The following is a 20,083-nucleotide window of genomic DNA, read 5'->3' on the forward strand; positions in this document are numbered from 1 at the left end:
ATCCATACAGGAAATATATCATCATCATCATCATCCACTGCTGGATGTCACAGACGCTGTGACGTCATTCTCAAGAGATGGCCACTGTGTAACCGGAGTCTTCATAGCCCCAATTCTCAAATGTGAAGATGCGACTCTTTATGAGCAGGGTCCCGGCCAAGTTCTCGCAGTAGGAGATCATGCTGCTCCAATGTGCAGGTTTTTTTTATCAACATTGGGGTATTTGGCCAATACCAGTTACGTTATATTCTTGGTTCTTTCGGTAAAGTCACGTAGAAGGGAAACAATAATAAAAATATTAAACAATAAAATTCTCACGACGTTTCGACTGCAATACAAGCAATCATCATCAGGTGTGAAAACCACAACAAGAAAATGTTCTTGTTGTGGTTTTCACACCTGTTGTGGTTTTCACACCTGATGATGATTGCTTGTGTTGCAGTGGAAACGTCGTGAGAATTTTATTGTTTAATATTTTTATTATTTTATTGTTTCCCTTCTACGTGACTTTACCGAAAGAACCGAGATTATGAATCCCTGCAGTCACGAAAGATTTTAATCAAAACCAGTTACGTTGTTATGTGTTTAGCTGTGGGAGGAAACCAGCGAACCAGGAGGAAACCCATGCAGAACAGGGAGGCGTGGGGAGGAACATACCAACTCCACACAGAGAGACGCCCGAGTCGGGAATCGAATCCAGCACCCTTCATGCTGTGAGGCGGCTTCAAGCGTCACCATTGCACCACCTTCCCTACCGCCAAAAGCAGATTCTCCCTTCGGTGCCATGGTGGCTAGGAGACGTTAACGACCTCGCCTGGTACACAGGAGCGAGTGGGTTCGATCCCGACCCTAACGCCTGCTACATCTTTCGAGTTTGCGGTGTCTCTCTCCCCGTGGTCGCGTGGATTTTTCTTCGGGTCCTCGGGGTTTTCCCTCCACATTTAGAATTTACATTGCGCGTTTTAGAATATTTGGCTGCTTTACATTTGTACGTGACAAACCGCGTCGTTGAGCTATGATTTGTGGCCAGACCGCTTCTGAAAAAAGAGCTACGTAGGCTCAGTGAGCCTTACCTGGTGAAATAAAAAATAGTTTATTTTTAAGTTTTTCGGCTCGAATTGCCCCCAAGGCTGCTTGCACTCCACCGCCTGACCACACTCGGGAACGACTCATTCGGCATCCAAAGGCACAACACACAACGCCAAGGCTTCAAACAGAACCAGAATCCATGAGGTTTTTTTTTTTGGGGGGGGGGGGGGGGTTAGATCGCGTATAAAATATATAAATGTGTCGTTAAACCCGCCACCACCCGACGCAGAATCAGAATATTTATGAATACTGGAGGAATCCGAATAGCTTTACATCACTTTTACAGATGTCCAGTCGGGGTGGGTCAGAACTTTACAACAATAAACAATACAAAAACACGAGAGGAGTGAAAAGTATAGGGAAGGTAAACAAATCACTTAAAATATATACAAATGAAGCTAAACAATTTGTGTTATCTCACCGGGTAAAGCGCACTGAGCTTATTTTTCATACGCGACATGGCCACATAATAACTTTACAAAGTGGCTTTTCACGTGCCACTTTATAGCAGCAAAATAATCGAAATAATCTAAATGTCTCCACATATAAACAACAGAAATATGTTTGAGTCTCATCAGCCTATTTTATTTCCGTACACATTTCATCAAGCAGCAATTGTTTAAGCAAACCAAACTCTCGACCGGTGTTTTAACGTTGTGAGTTTCATCAGCAGTCAGGTTTTGTGAAACAATGCTGGGTGATGATAAACATGAGTGGGACAGGTAAGTTAACAAGCGTGTTGCTCCCCAGCTGGTAGTCATTCCTGAGAAGGTTGGGGTCTCATCGATAAGGGACACAAGCTAATGGCTGTGGCATGATGTTTGTTGCTATTTTAAATATATTCGATTTTCAGCAATATATTTACTAAATTAAACTCTTAGTTTACCAGGCAAAACCCACTGAGCTATAAAGATCTTTTTCAGAAACGACCTCGTTACAAATAACAGCCCAACGAAGCGGCTTAATTGTTATGTGGACATTTATAGCAGCCAAATATCCTCCTAAAGCGTGTTTCTAAATGTGGAGGGAAACCGGAAGATTTGGAGAAAAATATATGCGACCACGGGGAGAACATGCAAACTCCAAATATACAGGAGCCAGGGTCGGGGTCGAACCCACGTCCTCCTGCATGCCAGATGAGGTGGTCAACGCCACACCACCACGGCACCCCTTTAATTAACTCATTGAGCATATCCTCAATTATCGGCAACGCATTTAATGTGTTGTCAATTCATTGATGATATCTTGAATAAGCGTGTGAAATATAGTGGCCAAAACTAAATGTATAAAGACAGGGCAACGAATATCATGCACGGTACTCTTTGGTTCTTTCGGTAAAGTCACGTAGGTATAAAATAAAATAAATTAAATCATGAAGTTTCGGGCGCAACACAAACGGACGCTTGTGTTGCGCCCGAAACGTCGCTGGTGTTGCGCCCGAAACGTCGTGATTTAATTTATTTTATGCCCACGTGACTTTACCGAAAAAACCAAAGAGTATGGATCCCTGCAGTCACGAAAACTTCAAATGTAGATTGATCATGCACGGTATTGAGCTGCAATGCATCCCACACACGATCCAACCAGACTTTAAACACTTAAAATATCTCGTCGATTCAGCAGGCACGACCAGTTGAAAATAGACAACTTACTGAAATGCGGCATTTGTGTTTGGCAATGGAACATGTTTAATACCTCTTGATGTGACGATTTTATATATTTTATATGATGTCGATAATTGAGGATACACTAAATAAGTTATTTAATATGTTGCCGAAGATATACTAAATACGTCGATGCAATATTTTGGCGAAAATCTAAAAAAGATTCAGAAATCAAACATCATGCGATAATATTATTGGTTCTTTCGGTAAAGTCACGTAGATAGAAAACAAAAATCAAAATTAAAAGAAAGAAAAAACCCCGCGACGTTTCGATCGCAACACAAGCTTTTAATTTAGATTTTAGTTTTCTATCTACGTGACTTTACCGAAAGAACCAAGAATATGAATTCCTGCAGTCACGAAAGTTTTAAGTCTAAATCATGCGATAGGTTGGCTTCATTATCTGGCTGGCTTCTGTCAGCAGATGGAGCCCTTGCTAAAGACAAACATGGAGTGGTTGATGCATTCGAATGTTTCCAAGGTAGTCTGACATGCAGCGTTGTCGGAGCGAGGCCACCTATCTTTCTTGGTGACACGGCATATATCGTAACAACGAACAGCTTCATATAAGTTTAATAACACGTAGGCTTTCGCAACCAATGTGATCCATAATCAAGGTTTTTTTTGGGTTAGATCGCGTAAACATAAACGCGTCGTTAAACCCGCCACCAACCGACAGTCAATGAGTAAGGTTCGTCACGTTAACAAAACAAGCCAAATTCTAAACATCCCAGACCTCTGGCTGTCACCTGATGATGATAGTTATAATTTTCTGGCGAAACGTCGTTCTCGGATTGTAAATGTTGTCGGTTTACCTTCCGACACACCGGTGCGCTGTACGAGTAACGGATTGGCACGTTCTCTTTACGTGACAACCCTTACTAATTAGCTGCGTCGGTTGGTGGCGGATTTAACGACACATTCACGTTTACACAATCTAACCCAAAAACCTCTATTATGGAGCTATGTATAATTTTTTTTTTTAATCAGCTCTCCAATGCATTTCGCCATTCTCTCAGGGCGTCCATTGGCCATTTCGAACTGACAAGCATGGCACGTTGTGGCTGCAACAACTTTGTTAGGAATCAGAACTTTTCCGTAATACCCTGGTGTATGTCGGGGATGGGTTCCTAAAAGGTGCGACGACGAATATCGAAACGACGTCCATCAAAGCGATTTACAGGGTAGGAGGTGGTGGAGACGAAGGCGACGTATAACGAGAAAGGACGGGCGATGCTACCAGCGACGTGAGTGTGGGGTTGAGGCGACGCAAATCAGGTAGTGGCGTTAATAAAGTGACGACGTTTTTGCGAAATGACGTAAATTGGGGAGACGTAAATCGGGGCATTGCTGTATTATGTTGACACTGTGTGCATGTCTTCTTACATCCAGCATCGTCAGGCGATTTGGCAGAATAGTGAAGCAGTGCACCTGCTTCCGGTCTTAAATAGAGCAATATGACGTCATCACTGGTCTCCCACCACCAAACCTATTCGTTCCTTTTTGCTGAACACTGACAAAGCAAATAGCAAAAATAAAAAAGAACCCAAAGTATTCCACCAAGAACTCATCCTTGCTTTTTCCTACCTCGGCCATCAATTGTTATCTTTCACACCTGTAGCCATCATGTTGCTTCTATTTCTGAGGTGTGCACAGCTGCCTAAACATCCTTCCCGATAATTATCTCCTAACCCCTTTCCCACACTTCATCCATGCTGTTTTCTTTAGAATGCTAACTACTCTTCCTGTCTGCGTGAAGTTGACGGCGAATGTCTGCCAAGTAAATGTTTGGGTGTGCATTGTCTTCATCGCTCCTTTATGGAACGACAAATGGCCTGCTTTTCTTCGCCTGCTGCCGTCTGTTGATGCCTATCGCGCAACGTGATTGGGCCAACTTGATCAGGAGAGAGTGTGTGTGTGAGTGTTAAGAACGATAATGTGCTGGAGCCCTGATGGAAGTTCCCATGCTCCACTTGCACGCAAGAATCCCCGCAGGTTATATTTTGGCAAATTAATAGCCCGTATCAATTTTGTTGTGTTTTTTATAATTAAGAAACACAAACTTCATACGCAGACTTGTTGGTCAAATATACATCTATATATATTTATCTAAAATATTAAACAAAAAAAACTACTTCAAAAGTAGTTGCAGGAGCTGCAGAATATTTACTTCAGGAGTCTCGCAGGGACTTATTGGACGCAATTGTCTCTTGTGGCTTCACGCAACCACATTTCCTCTTCTTTTTAACATGACTCCAAGGCTCGTGACCTTCCTTTATGTCCCACGGACAACCTTCACCTTCCGTAACAAAGGACGATGACCACAAATAATTGGGGGTCACCGTGGTCCGCCTCGCCCCGAGGCAAAATGCTCGTGGAGAAATCACGCCCCGATCCTGTTGTCAGTGCGGAAGGTGTCAGAGGTTAGGTGAGCAGGTTGAATGGCACGGCCTCTGTCCAGGAACACAATTGAAGCCGCCTGTTCGGTTCATGTAAAACCCAACAGGGTGTGGGGACCTAACAACTTAACAAGGTAAAAAAGCAGGCAATAAGTGGAGTCGTATTACCTGTCCATTCCTCTTAGCCTGTATGCCACTATCACTATTCAAGCCAAACTTGAGCCTTCTAAGTAAACAAGCTGACCCATACACCCACACACACACACATGACAATGTGTATATATATTTGGGAAACATATGTTAAAGTAATAATAGTGGCAATTGTGGTAGATACAATGCGAGTGGGCGCATGGGATTTCTAAGCATTTGCGAGAAAATCCATTCAGGAAAAGTGGATAAAGTGTCATAGACAACGGAAATCAGCGAAATGAAAGAGCCGCACGTCACCCACAATGCATTGTCTCCGAGAGGCATCAAATCACGGGCCCTTGTTCCTTATTTACCCCGAATGCGTCCCCCATCCCCCACCCATTGTCATGCATTCTGTGAAAACCCAACAGGTTCAACTGCATGTGTCAGCTTTGTGGATATTACGAGAGCCACCGAGGGTGTGGTTAATGCATCAATCCTTTTGGTTTCTGACACACACACACACTGACACACACACACACTGACACACACACACATTGACACACACAGACACACACACTGACACACACACACACTGACACACACACACACTGACACACACACACATTGACACACACAGACACACACACTGACACACACACACACTGACACACACACACACTGACACACACACACATTGACACACACTGACACACACACACTGACACACACACAACAACAACCGCCATTCGCCACTAAGCGGCGGTGACGTCACCACGACGCTTGTGCCAGGCCATGTGCACCTTGAGGCCACGTAAAAGTGTCGAACGCCCGCTGGCAGGAGGTCACGGGGCAGACCCAGGTGCCACGGGTCGACTGACTAAAATGACTGAGATGTACTCTTTGGTTCTATTCGGTGAAGTCACGTAGGTAAAAAATAAAACAACAAAAATCACGACGTTTCGGCCACAACACAAGTAGCCTTCATCAGGTGAAGGGACCAGACTGTCTAAATCTAGAAATGACTGAGATGACTGGCTGATGCACCACCTGTGCCCCCTACTGTGCCAACCTGCTGTGCTTTAGCCACCCGGCGCTCCGCTCGTTGTTGTGAGCGTCGCTCCTCCGCCCTCCGTTGTTGTTGGAGGGCGACTGCCTCCAACTGCCCAGTAGCATCCTTCACGAGCCTCCTCCACAGAGGCCGATCTTGACACCGCTGGTACCAGTCATCGGCAAGTCCACTCAGCTCCACATCCTCCTGTACCACATCACTGCATCTCTTCTCTAGCCCGTGCTGCGTCCGTTTAGCCCCCTTGATCCGGCCGAACAAAGGCTGTTTCGGCATGCGGTGGCTGGGCATGCGGACTACATGACCCAGCCAACGCAGCCTTGCCTGCCGGAGGAGCTCACCGATGGGACCTTGCCCAGATGTTTCAAGAATTTGTGAGCTCCTCACACAATCCAGCCTGGTTAAACCCAGGATGGATCGTAGGCAGGCTAGTCTAAATGTTTCTAACCGGCGAAGATGTTCCATCAGGGGGGGTCCACGTTTCGCAAGCGTAGAGAAGGGAGGGAATGACCGTGGCCGAGAAGACCAGAAGTGTAGTGCGGAGCGACAGATCAGGTAGCTTCCACACAGCGTTACGCAACCGATGAAAAGATATTGCCACTCGACTGATTCGGAGTGAGACCTCTGCTATTAAACTGGAGCCAGTCATAAGCACACTGACACACACACACTGACACACACACACGCACGCGCGCGCGGCACAGCGGCGTTCAGAGTAGGGGATCTGCTTAAGGAAAACACCTGGGCTGGAGCCACTCCCTCAGTGCAAGATGACCCCCTCCCCCCCCCGTCCGTTCTCTTCGTAAAATGTTGAACTCCACCCTTTCGGTAATACCTGGGTCTGCCTCCCGAGCGAAACGTGCAGCAGCAATTACTCTAAATTGCGTCGCTCTTACGCAAGACGGAGGAGATGCGCGCGGTGCGTATGAAGAAAATAAACCACACCAATCTTCAAGATTGTTATTTATTTGGAAGTTGGAAAAGGCTCGGGCGCACGACGAGACGATGTATAATAAGCAGGTATATATCAGCAGCTGAGAGGTGAGACTGGTGACGCAACTCCCACAGAGAACGGTCCACCCAGATATTAAATATCGGCCACCCCTACACACACACGGACACACACACGGACACACACACACTGATACACACACTGACACACACACACTGACACACACACACCTGTGTTTATTCGCTTTCATACACGACATTGGTTACAAGCACGAGATCAAAGCCTTTACAGAGTTCCATCGCTTTTGGAAATACCCCTGTGAAGGCACCCGAAAGCACGGGAGGGGGAGGGCAGGGCTTTGTGGAGGGGAAAAAAGGCACAATCAAAGAAAAAGAAGAAGGGGGGGAAAAGGGGAGCCTTTGGAGACCTTTTTTGTTGTTGTGAAGAAAAGGTACAAAGTTCTGTTTTAAAAAAAAACCGCACATCTAAAGGTTACACAGTAAAGAGGATTACACAATCACTTTACTTATGACAGGATTATTGATTACTCAATGATCCCGGTCACAAAACGCTCCCGTAAATATACACAGAGTGCCGTGTTATTGCAACGTCGTTGGGGACCTTAATGGACGAAGATCTACAGAAGCCTATAAAGCGCGATAAACCTCAACAAAGCCCCGTCGGTTGTGCCCACAATTACACGCGCGTTTCGTCCGAGGCTTTGCATCGATAACTATTCATTTATTTGTCCAAGAGAGCCTCACTGAATCTCCGAGTTTTTTTCCCCTGACATGTTTGGATAATTCAGCGGACGAGTTGTTTAGCTTGCCGGGATCAAACCCGGAGGCACTTGCATCAGACCCCTACTACTACGCACGTGAGGAGGCTCCACAAAGCAAAATTCCATCTCCTGGGCAACCTCTCAGCACCCCCCCCCCCCCGCGCATCTCGTCCGGGAGCGTTTTGTGACCGGGATCATGGCGGGTGACGTCGTTGGTCACCCATCCGAGTACTAGCCAGGCTCAAGGCTGCCTACGCTCTGTAGGTCTGATGAGATTTTTAGTTCGGATGATCCCAGGAACTAAGGTAGCAATATGCTAGGGGCCCTGCACTTTCAAGGGCTCCGCGCAAAAAATGCTTTCAAGCTGTCAATTCCGGTTCAGTGATTCTGCACTTGCTCTATTACTATAGTACTATACCGCCTTAAACTTTTATGAACGGCTGGGTGTTTAAGGTTAGTGATGTTTCGTATTATCTGGCTGTATAGCAAATGAATAAAACAAGTACTTTACTATGCAAGTAAAACAATGTGTGTTTTAATATTCATGTTTTTTTTATTTAGGGCCCCTTTATAACAGGCCCCGCACTAGCTTAATCCGGCACTGGATTTGGGGCATAGGCCATCGATGCATTGGCCTCCTACGCCTGATAGATCACTCCAGTGTCGTTCAGAAATGCGTTTGTAAAACAAAGTTAACAGCCACGTCGTCGTGTGTAATAATCGCATCGTATTAACAACACCATTAAGTGGAAAGTAACGCTGCCGTGCACTTTGCCGAATCGAGTGCTACCTACTACGTATGTAAAACCCGTTGTGATGTTGACTACATGGACATCATTATCATTGAACTACATCGTTGCACGTGGATGTGTGCCGGGCTCAAAGTCACACGGGACACCCTTGAACAACGTATTGTATATTACTCTTATACACTGTAGCAACACACCATGTGGGACATTCATAAAATAAAGAAATAATAATATACAATTTCGATTTAAAGCTTTCGTGACTGCAATGATTCATCTTCTTTGGTTCTTTCGGTAAAGTCACGTAGAATGAGAATAAAATAATGAATTGATAAAATAAAATAACACAATAATATTCTCACGACGTTTCGGCCACAACACAAGCGGCCTTCATCAGGTGAAGGGACGAGACTGTCTGGAGGACAGAAGGCCGCTTGTGTTGTGGCCGAAACGTCGTGAGAATATTATTGTGTTATTTTATTTTATCAATTCATTATTTTATTCTCATTCTACGTGACTTTACCGAAAGAACCAAAGAAGATAATAATATACAGTTATTTAATGTAAAGTTGTACATTACATTTATTTAATACGACATGCCCTTTAACAACAACATAAACGCATACCGGGGGCTCACGCATGATTGTTAAAGGGCTGTAATTACCCTGCCTTCATGTGGAGCTTCGTGACTTCATAGGCAAACAGAGCCGTGCCCTTGCTCTTACAACAGCTCATTACGTAACCTCTGCTTGTCAAGAAATGTATTTCATTGCTGCAGACGACGTAACTAAGGTGACAAGGCATTAACAAACATGAGCATTTTACGTATCTTTCTGTTAATAAGTTTCAGTTTTGTATGCTGGTCGTATATATAGTTTTGTATTTGAAAGTACGGGGCTGAACACTGTTTTTTTTATTTCTAAAACTATGCGAGAGCACATGCACACCTGTGTGGAACTGACACCAATGCAGAGGGAGAGAGAGGTGGCAAAGCTATGTCGCTTTTATTGTGCGTGTTGCCATAGGAGATGCTGACTTTTGAGTTTATCTGAAGACCAGCAACAGCAACAAGAAAAAAAGGTGACCATTTGGACAGCAGCTAAGATTAAAATACAATTTTTAAAAAAAAAAAGTAGAAAAGACTGGGGTTTTTTTTTCCTCCCATCAGATAGCCTTGGAACAACCTTACTCGAATATCAGGAGCCTCGAGAAAAATAAAACAAAACCCGCGAACGCGAATAGAAGAGATGAAAAAATACGAGAACAACCCACATCAGCCGTGGCAATCTGCGATGATGGGGTTGTCTCCGGGGGGAAATAGACACAACGCCACGCTGTTATTTTTGAAAACATCGCCGCCGCAGCGCCGCACGTTGGGTCCTGCTGCTGACGGTCTGCGGCCTCTGCAGAGAGCCGTGAGAATGTATCGAGTTACAAAATCGACGCGCGCGCGAGATCTTCCCCCCAAAAATACACTTATAAGAGCGTTACGCAATTATGAGGGGTGGAGGGGTGCCGCTTGCTTTTGATGCCCTCACAACTCTATTAGCAATGAGCAAGGGTCATCGTATTAATGCCTGAAGGTGAATGCTTTTTTTAAATATAGAAGGCTGTAGGGCCACATGTGAACAATCTATGACGTCGAGCATGTGTGGTATGCAACATTTACAGCTGAGAATGCTTTTTGCTCCAGCAGGCAAATAAATAACAAACGCTTAGGCTTCGATTTAAAGCTTTCGTGACTGCAAGAATTCATCTTCTTTGGTTCTTTCGGTAAAGTCACGTAGAATGAGAATAATAAAATAAAATAAGGCAATAAAATTCTCACGACGTTTCGGCCACAACACAAGTAGCCCTTTTCAGGTGAAGTAACAAAACTGTCGTCTTTGAAACTTTGCCACGCATTTAGTTTTTTTAAAAATCTGCATCTTTCTAACAGAATAAAGAATACGAGATACACAATTACCTGAGCTACAATACACAGTAGACAAACATGAACATTTTGTTGTTCTTGTCATTTAATGATGACATTCTACAATGGTTTACAATTATAACCTTAACTCTTCGCCTGGACATCTGTTAAAAAAAATAACTTTATAGGTAATCGGATTCCTCCAGTATAAATAGATATTCTGATATTCTGATTCTTCGCCACATGGTGAGTTTGTGACACGCTGTAATCGTGAGATTATCACTCGTGCCAGGACTCGCAGTGTTGTGCCCGTTCGTGCGAGAATGTTTTCTGTTACACACTTCTCATCATAAATAACGATCAAAGAATGCAGGCTTCGCGTTGCATTTATTCTGCGAGAAAGGCAAGGGAAGCAGCGGCGGAGGGCAGCGGAAGAAATGGCAGAGGCAGCATCCCAGAGCGCCGAGAACACTGGGAAGGAGAGACACAAGAGATGAAAGAATTGGAAAACAATGGAGGAGACCTCTGTCCACCAGTAGGAATTCACAGGCTGACAACATCAATGATAATAACAACAATAACATTGTTGTTGTTTTCAGAATGAGGCTTTGGGCACAGAAAGGAGCGAAGCAGTCCCGTGAGCAGAGCTCCGCTCGGCCTTCACCCTCAAGATGTTTTTTATTCACAACCATCACCTAGCCTTCTCTACAACCCACCGGATTCTCCACCCTCGCCGTCTCCATAGCCCCTGTGAGGGCCTCAAGGGACCACATGGAGACCGGCCTGTCTCTGCCGTGGAAATGATGAGAACTGGCTGCACCTGTTCTGCACCACGCAGACCTATTGGCTGTATAGCTAAACAATTTCACACTCACTGTAACTTATGGGTTACACGGTCGATAAACATTTGAAGCTGACAGGCTATAGTAAATGATATGTAAAATCTGAAACAGGTGGTCGTTAAATTGTTACGGAGCACGGAGATTGGCGTACTATACATTGCCGGAAAGTCATTGGTTGAGGCTCGAGAAAAAGTTATAAAATATCTAGCAACGTGATCACCAGAACAGGAACATCTGTCACGAAACATCAACTATTCCCCAATCAGTGGCAGAGTGATCACCATTGCATTTGTGCCAAGCTAGGTGCAGGTGCACTCTAAGACCCACCAGACTGGGGTGACTGGCAGATGCCCTCTAGAGTGCATTTCCCACACACACACACAAACACACCCTCAGTCGTGCACATGCATACAAACAAACACGCAGGCAATGCATGACTGCACACAATTGTTATTTATGACACTTGTTAGGAAAAAAGACAGTATTTGTTTAGTGAAGATATGTAAAAAAATCAGATTAAAATTATGTTTGCTTCTTCGGAGGACGTCATAACAAAGTGGGTACACTGTGACCCAAGTGAAGCAACGTCAAAACGGCGCTGCCAAAGGGAGCTATTTTTTTGTAAATCGACGGATGAGCAACCTGACACTCAAATGTGCGGCGGCGTTTTGGGAATGAGGGACAGCGCATTTGCAGCTGGGCCAGGGTCGTTACGCACGCACGCGGAAAAGTTAGGGCCAGAGCCAGAGTCGCGTGGTGTCCGCCTGAGGTTACGCGCCCACGAGTTAGATTTTGAAAAATGTTACTCTCAAAATAAGCGGCCCTTATTTTGGCAGTACACATCGGAGCGTCACGGACACTGTTAAACGATGGCAATAGTTTCAGTGGCGGCGCATCAAACACCCCACAACCCTGGGACGGCCACCCCCACGGTCCATCATGTATGTCACCTGCATGTGCCGTGGCAGTCCCTATGACCCCCCCCCCCTCCTTCCTCCACCCCCCCCCCCAACAATAGGGAAGCACAGATCTTTGGTGAAATTTGTTAAGAGGGATTTACTGGAATTTGTTCAGATCGCGTCTCCAGGTTTGGCACCCGCTTGCACACCATTCGCGATACCATTCAAAGCAAGGTGCACTTTGTGTACAGATCTAAAGGTGCGGCTGTATCGCCGAGCGCAGAGGAATTGCCATTAAAACATCCGTGACGCGAGCGCTGGTCTCTGTGAATGTGTGTACGCTTATCCTGCGAGAGCGTCGCAAGCCCGGCTATACAGCGGTCTCTGTGCGGCGACACGTCTGGGTTAAAAACCACGGGCTGCAGAATGCGCCGCTTCTCCATGCACACACCTGGACCGCGGAACTCACGTCGCGTCTCAAAGAGTTGTTGCGTGACGGCTACTCGTATTTAAATGCAGCGCGATTACAAATTCATACGGCCCATTTTGTGTCGACCTCCTAAAAGAAAAACAAGATTTCTAAATCGCATGCGTCATTCCGGTTTATAATTGCTGTTGGCTTATCGATGATTGTGGAATTCAGGAGAGGGGGTCTTTAGGGGATAGAGAAAGTGGCCGTGGGGTCAGGAGGTCGGGAGTGCCTGTGTGGGGTTGCAAGAGATGTCACGGGTGGCATGAGAGGAATTAGAGTTTGCAATGCGGCTATGCACACATTTGTTAACCACACAACGCAGTTGCCAGGCTCATAGCTGTGTGCACAAACAACTGCTCCACTGCTCCCAACCTTATCAATTCTTCTTATTCTTCTTCACGTGCTTATCAATCAAGTAAATATGGGAATACGGCGTCATTTTAACGTGCCTTAAATAAAAAACTGACATTTCAATGCGAGTGAAAAATTCAAAGAACTTTACACAATCTTGTTTACATCATGTTTTTAATACTCACATAGTGCTGTAGTTTATCTTTAAAATACCAAAAACCCACCACATTATCAAAACAATGAAGCACAATCTACTTAAAAAATACACTCTTAAAATCCTATCCAACAATAACGATATCATAATTGAATCCAATCCACTGTTGGTTGAAAGCCTGCCGTGCCATTTCAGCCATGGGGGTCGCTTGACCATACTTCACCACACTGGTCAGTCCAATAACAGCAGCGAATATTTGAACCGCTGATGAGCCTGCCTTAGGTCGACTCAGCCTCAAATGAGTACCTCGGGCGATGTGTAAGCATCGCCACTTGGGAGACAAAGGCGGACGTGCGTGATGCTGTCTGCCCACCACTTCGAGTGCCGTGCTGGCTTTCATAGGTGCTCGCCAACGGCACTTGCCCCAGCAGTCTGTTAAGACTATGCGGGGGATCTTTGTCCCTGCACACTGGTCAGTGGAGGTTTGCGAAGTGGAGCGGGTGGGGACAGCTCCAGATATCACTCACCACTGACGTTAGTCAAGGCCAGAGATCAAACTCGGGTTGCCAGTTTCACAGCTACTCCGATTAGCACGCTTGGCTTCGGTACGGTGGCAAAGAACTTCGACATACATACAGACCAGTGCCGCTGCTCCAGCCCCGCAAGGACAGTCCTTCACAACGTACAGGGAGGGCATCCATCGTCAGAATGAATTCCTGTTAAGAGCTCCTCTCTCATGTACGGTCCTGACCCAGTGGTGGAAATTCCACAGTCATAGGCAGGGGACCAGTCTACCCATAGGGCAAGTGTTTGACATTCAGGTAGTCATCGAGGGGGGCGGGGGGGCTGGCGCATTTTGAAAAGGGTTAACAGAGCCAGCTGTGCACCTACGAAGTGAATCTCTGCCCCGCAACGTGGGTGGGTGGGCACTGTCGGTCTTCACTCTCAGTTCTCCTTCTCACTGCAGCGCACGCAGAGACGCATCGCACTCAAATATGACCGCCGAGTATCTCGTATTACGCGGGGTCGCAGTGACTTGATATACAATATTTTCGACAAATGGTCGGGGTGTGGTGGGCGACCACAACTATAACCGGAGCGCCTTTAAAAGGCCTACACCTGGTGATCGCTCATGGGCTCTGGGCTGCCCTTTGATTGGCAAGGCAGCTTGTTTTCTTTTTTTTCAAAGAAACGTTCGTGAAAGGAGAAGGGATGGGGGGGGGGCGGAAACCCCGTGTTGAATATTGCTGTAAAGCTGCGTTCACGTTCACAATGTTGTATTGTTATTGATATTACCAGCGGGATGGGTTTATTTTATTGTGCTTTGAACGTCAGGCGGGAGGGGATAGGTCACACAGCTCCATATATTCGGCCTTTCATGAGGCTCTTTGTGAAATGTACTTTCCATAAAATATATATGTAAAAAAATAAAGTGCCTGTTAAGAACTTACAATTAGTTGTACTGTAGTAGAATAATGATGATGTGCGGCCCTTATCCTGTCACTGCTGGGTGAAGGCCTCCCCACGCTTTGTAGGTCAGAGGGGTTCTTTAACCATACTTCACTACGCTGGTCAGTTCAGGTATCACTCGTCACTGATGTTAGCCATGGCGAGAACTAAAGTCAGGTTCCCGAGTTAACAGAGCATTGCGCTAACCACTGTACCATCTAAAACTTGCAATTATTTTAGTTGAGTTTTTTTATTGTTATGCAGGGTTTATTAGTCAGCTTACTGAGAATAACTAACATGGCCTTAACTATTCATCTTAAAAGGTTCATTCAGCTGTTTTCTTACTTATGATATGAAAGGTTTAATAATAATACCAAATTGAAGATGTTTATTTCAGAAGATATCAGGCAGATATGTATCTATCATTTGTGGGCACGTGGCTTCTGAAAAAAGAGTTAGAAAGCTCAGTGGGCCTTACCTGGTAAAACATAAAACATTGTTGCGTTTTAGTTTAGATGACAAAAATGTAGACGGGCCTGACAAACCACTGCACCTGTGGGTCAGAGTGGAGCATGCAGCTCACCATCCTGGCCCTCCTTGACCTGTCTGCTGACCCATTAAAGGCTGCCACCACATTCACTTCTCTTCCATTCAATAAAGAAAGGCTCAGTACTGTCACTCAGTGTTGAAGTCAGTCTGCGTTTTCAGAGGACAGAGAAGTTCTAAGCGAGTTGAGAGTGAGCACCTGCGGAGCACCAATATCTATCTAATATAAAATTCCGGCGTCCCATTTGTCCGTTAACTAAGAATTAGGAACTTTTCAGAAGGCCTGAATCAAAAAGTTATAGAAAGTGGACCTCTCCCCCCCCTCCCCCCACCAGATATGGGGGTAAAAAGTTGATCCAATAGGTTTCCAAAAATTGATGACCCAACCCACCCCCAAAGAATATATTCACCCCCCCCACCCCATTTTTTTTATTTTGTAGGCATATATGCCTACACATCCTACATACAATAGAGTCAGTAGGATCTGCACACATTGGGGGAGCGGCTGGAAGAAGAGGACATCAGTGGGGGGCGACGGGCGAGGCGCGAAGTACTGAGAAGCCATCCGCAGGAGCCAGAATAAGGTGGCCACAGGCAAGCAAAATTCTAGTACTTTAAAGAAGTCATTTTCATCTCGAAACAGACGAGAGCCAATTACCTTCACCATGCCCGCACGCAACAGCCCAATCAATTTCAAGAGAGACCTGCGCCATGAAAGCAGGCAGAGCGATATAAACCAGGATTATAAAAATATCTTGTCTAAAAATGCATCGCGAGCAATGTTATACTTAGACAACAAAAAAAACACGACTAACAAAGCAATAATTTTCCAGGGATGCAGGCATCTGTTCATGAAGTAAAAAAAAAAACCCAACGCACGTGTCAATAGCACTGCTCAAAAAGGAGGGAACAAAAATATAATAGGTGACGTTTCGGGCAGTAACTCTTCTTCACAGCAGAGAGAAGCGACAGGGGGGGGGGGGTGCGATGTAAAATAGTCTGCGGATCGTCGCAAGCTTAAAGCGGGACTCCCTTCTCCCGTCCGGCGCCGCTTGAAAAATGGAAGTCAGTTGGGAGACAAGCAGAGCCACCAAAGCCTCGGTGGTGTTTACCGCTAACCCCGTGGCGCGCCGAGATGGGGCCCGCGGCGGTGGCGGCCTGGGATTGATCAGCCCAGGAAGGTGAAGTGAGGAGTCACAACAAGCAGAAACCTGAAGCCGCTTGAAAGTCTTCCAGATTAAGCCGTGGGCGCAGAACGGCGGGGCCGGGCATTGTGAAGCGCGCCGCGGTGCTTCCCAGCGTGGAGCGCGCCGCAGTCACGCTCGCGCGCTGTGAAGGGGGAGCGATAACGCGCGCGCCCGGACCGCTGCTTTATAAAGTGACTTCCCAATTGCCGTGCGCGATGATAAATACCTCGGCATCGCTGCCGATCGCCTTGATAAATACCAGTATTTAGAGCCGTGCGCCTCAACAGATAACCGTCCCTTTATTTTTTTTGAATGAAACTATTTTCCAAAATACAGTATTACATGCGAAACACAGCTCGCACATTGATCGCCGATATGGCACGAATATCAAAGCTGTAGACGACACCGTACGTTGTGGCGGTCAATAAAATAGTGCAGCGCACATCCGAACAGGAACACTGGCACCCAACAACAATTCCCCCCCCCCAGGCTCCCTGATCTGGCGAGCATTTGTCCACCAAATATCCGCAGAGAAATCCAAACCGCGAGGGAGTTTTTCGCGTTTCTTGCCAACGACAAACCACCATCAAGATCATCATCAACCAAGACCTCAACAACAATGTAGATCGCCACCGACTCAAGTCCATCGTGGGATCGCGCTGCCTCTGCTGTCACCATCCTATATCCTCACCCGGATCTGCACGAACGCTGGCCAACACAGGGGAACAACACGGACGTCAAGAACAAATACCTCACTCGAGGGCCATTTCTCCTTGGGAGACACTGGTGGGACTTATCCATGGGACCTTTTTTTCTTGTGCCGGTATCCAAAATGATGAAACATAAGAATGGGTGCCACAAGTACGTGTGCGGTTGATGCATACTTGGTGGCTTGCAAAATTTTTTCTATTTGGTGTTCGAACATCTTAACACTTGTTTTATTGCCAGAAAGGGTAAAACCTATTCTTATTTTTCATCACTGGCGGGACAGTCAACCGCATCAGAAAACCGACAGGCTGATGCGTATATCTCCTTCATGAATGTAAAACTCAAGACAGGCCACAGTCGTGTCATTGTGGTCATGCAACCAACACTATGACCCACACAGTAAACCACTGCAGTCTGCGTTCCTTCAGTGGATGGTGGAGGAGGAGGAGGAGGAATGTCAAAACGACGCGAACTCTCTCTCTCTCCGAAGGCCCTCTAGTTGCGGCCAGCAGACCTCGACATTGGCCTTTAGCTCCTGAACCATATTGTTGCCATCATACACAAGAATAGAAAACCACCGGAATGTATGTGTAGAGATGTATGAGAACGTAGTTACATGCAGGGATTGCCATTGAAAATTACATTTAGCCAGCAGTCTTAGATAGCTCTAACAATCTAGATTTGATGTTTTCGTGACTGCAGGGATCCATACTCTTTGGTTCTGTCGGTAAAGTCAACGTAGGTATTTAATTTATTTGGTTTTATTTTATACCTACGTGACTTAACCAAAATAACCAAAGAGTATAGCTCTAACAAGACTACAAAAGTATATACACGGAAATATGTCGTCAGCAGTCAAACATAAGCGGAATCCAATCGTACGTTAATTGCAAACAACTTTACATGATTCCTTGACCAACTTGACCTGACTACAACTTGACTTGACAACAACCAACTTGACTTGATCAGCAATCGGCTCTCCACATCAAACTGCTCCACCTGCTGTTCCGATAACGTTATGGGGCCTGCGTCAAAGTGGCCCACAGTGGGATGCGAAATCCACTCGAGGTCATCGCCTGACGATGCGAGGTGCAATCTCCAAGCAAAAAGGTTGCGCTAAATAGTCAATATTTCAACTCGTTATTTTTTCATAAAATAGGTTTTGGGTTAGATCGCGTTATTTATAAATGTGTCGTAACCCTCCACCACCCGACACGGCCAATCAGCAAAAAAGTGTCACGTTGACAAAAAACAATTAGTTCACTACTTTAGCCCACCGTTATTTTTTGTTTCAACACTAAACGGCGTGCTGGAAAATCAACTCAATTGGCACGTCTGCCCACGTGACAACTTTGATTTTTGTTTTGCCCGTGTCAGGCGGTGGAGGGCTACAGCTCAACTTGACATCATACCCGCACGAGAATCCAACCCGGAAGAAACTGCTCATGAATCATGCTCTGCGTTTCACCATGACATCTCCATCCTCGTGCGTATTTTTTGCTAATCACTGATGTGCCCTATGTCAAAGGCTCCAGTGTCTGAGCAGTCCCATGATTTTCTGATCAAACAATGCTGACAAATCACGTAAAAATGGGTGTGCGTATGCAAATCCATCAACAGATCCCGAAGAAGTGCATTGTGGTCCTCTCATCTCAAGCACCATGAAAACAACGTTGAACAACTGTTACTGGCTGCCAGTAGCAGCAGTGATACAGAGAAGAACAACATTGAACCGGTTTCATGATTATTATGGCTCATCAGCACAGTGCAGTCGCCAATGGTCACTGCTGCAAAGTCTGCCTCTGGAAACCATGCACGTAGAGTCCTCACTTCAACGCCATGGGGCCCATTAGCTTGGCTAATGCCTACAACAACCTATTATGTTTCCTGGCCTGCACTGTTATTCTGTGAGGACGCGTTTTCCTAATAGTTTACGGATTTGACGATCCTGGCCACAGGAATGATGCTGCGAAGTGAGCCATGGTGGAAGGGCGCTGCCAATCCGAGTGGATTTCTAAGCAGACTACCACGACTACCCACAGAGTACACATGACAGAATCGTTTTGTGTGGAGAGATTTTCAACTTTCCCGCGGACCAGTGTGACGAGCTCATTATCGTCGTCCCGACACCAGCTTGACTCTGAAACGGTAAACGCAAAACAGCCTCCACAAGAAGCTAAGTGCAACTTCTGATTTAAGGCGTTTAAATGTGCCCTCGACTCACAGTGGAAGGACACAGCATTGTTAAGATAACGAAGGCATAAGGAATAAGTTGACAGATTTTTTTTTGACCAAATTTGTCCGTGCGTCTTCACGTTGCCTTTGGTCTTGCAACTGCTGTCGTTTGCACGTGTTCATCATCATCATCACACATCATAATCAACACACACACACACACCGACGACGACTCATCGGCTTGTCGTATCAAATCAGAATGCGGATGGATCAGAGGTTACGCGTCGGCGAGGGTCGTGTCGGCAGGTCCCGCGTTGCATCAAAGTAAATGAAGTCGTTTCACGTTGAAAAACGTCGCGTTCGGAATAAGGGCTCGTTGATTTCCTGGATGCACCCGATTTGAGCGTCTTCCCAATGGTGCACCACCGCACTTGAGCGAACTTCAAAGCGAGCGTGCACGAAAATGGCCCATTCATAACAGCGAGCCCTCATGCCAGTGGGCCCGTGGGTTTTTGATTTCAAAGTGCCATGCTTGTGAACCTCATTGGCCACACAAGAA

Source organism: Petromyzon marinus, chromosome 34 (genome assembly GCF_048934315.1).
Source record: "Petromyzon marinus isolate PM22_M1 ecotype Great Lakes invasive population chromosome 34, UKy_Petmar_22M1.pri1.0, whole genome shotgun sequence".
Taxonomy (NCBI): domain Eukaryota; kingdom Metazoa; phylum Chordata; class Hyperoartia; order Petromyzontiformes; family Petromyzontidae; genus Petromyzon; species Petromyzon marinus.